Below are 1,383 nucleotides of genomic sequence, written 5' to 3' on the forward strand. Positions count from 1 at the left end.
CCTCTCTATCTATCTATCTATCTATCTATCCATCCATCCATCCATTCATCTATCACGTATATCTCTACCTACCTATCATCTATAAATGTATCAACCTTTCATCTATCTATATCTTCATCTATCTGTCATCCATCTATCTATCTATCTATCTATCTATCTATCTATCGATCTATCTATATCTTACATAATTTTAAAGAACTCTAACTCCAGGGCTTAAGTGATCCTCCTGCCTCGGCCTCTAGAGCTGCTGGGACTATAAGCATGCACTACATGCCCAGGTAGAGGTATTTTTATTGACTGGATTGTCCTGACCTGGCCTAAGTCTGCAGACTCCTTTTCTTCCCTGCACCCTGAATGCTGGCTCTGACGAGGTTCCTCATTTGTTCACTAACTTGCCTACAAAGAGGGAAGCCCTATGAGAACATGCGCCTAGAAGAGGTTTCATACAAGCTGCTTTCAACACGGCTCAGCTTGCCTCATCAAACTTCATAACTCAGCTTCCTAATTCACAAGGCTGGAGACGATGCAGACTAAGGACATTTCAAGGAGGGCATTAGCTGAGATGGGGCTGTTATGAAAGATGGTCTGAGTCAGGCAGTGACCCAGATGGCTATGCTGAACGCCTCGAAAGTAGATGCAGATCAGGCAGGCCCAGGGGCCAACTCCTTCAGTTTTCTCTGGAGGCCCCGGAGCTGATCCCGACCCCAGTATAGTTTGCAGGTTGGCTATATCTGCAGCCAGCTGAAGGCCATCCCGGAAGCTGGCCTGGGCCTGCCTAAGACTGAGAAACCAAGATTCCAAACCAGTTCAAGGGATCTTGGGGGAACACAGAGGTCCCTGACACTTGGGTCTTGGTAGGGCTCTTGCGCCTGCGTAGAGATGCCTCGCTGGGTCCCACTTCCTCGGGGGTCTGGGCATCAGCTTTGATCACCCCGAAGGTCTGGGGTCCATCCTGGTGCGCACGCAGATCTGAGGCTCCACACACGAGGCATCCCGCAGGGGCCCTGTGGACTTGGCACCCATGGCATAGCGAGCCTTGGCAAGCGAGAAGCATCCCTCCTCCACCCGGGCGTGCAACGCCGCCCGCTTCGCCTCCAGCTCCTCCAGGTCGCTGAGCAGCTGCAGGTACATCGAGTCCAACTCCTCTTGCAGGGCCGAGACTGCCATGGCCCAGCCGCTGTGAGTTTTTAAAAGGATTTATTAATTATTTTACGGGTGTCAATGCTGGTCTTCACATATGTATGTATGTATGTATGTATGCATGCATGCATGTATACCGCATGAGTGCAGGTGCCCTTGGAGGCCGGAGGAGGGCATTAGCTCACCTGAAACTGGAGGAACTGGCAGCTGTGAGCGGCTGTGTGGGTGGCTGGGAACCGAACT

General features: G+C 51.3%; 1 pseudogene; it reads right to left on the minus strand.

Moving 5' to 3' along the window:
• Positions 1-641: 641 nt before the first annotated feature.
• LOC118571373 lies at positions 642-1,167 on the minus strand (annotated as a pseudogene).
• Positions 1,168-1,383: the final 216 nt, after the last annotated feature.

This window comes from Onychomys torridus, chromosome 21 (assembly GCF_903995425.1).
Source record: "Onychomys torridus chromosome 21, mOncTor1.1, whole genome shotgun sequence".
In the NCBI taxonomy this organism is placed as follows: domain Eukaryota; kingdom Metazoa; phylum Chordata; class Mammalia; order Rodentia; family Cricetidae; genus Onychomys; species Onychomys torridus.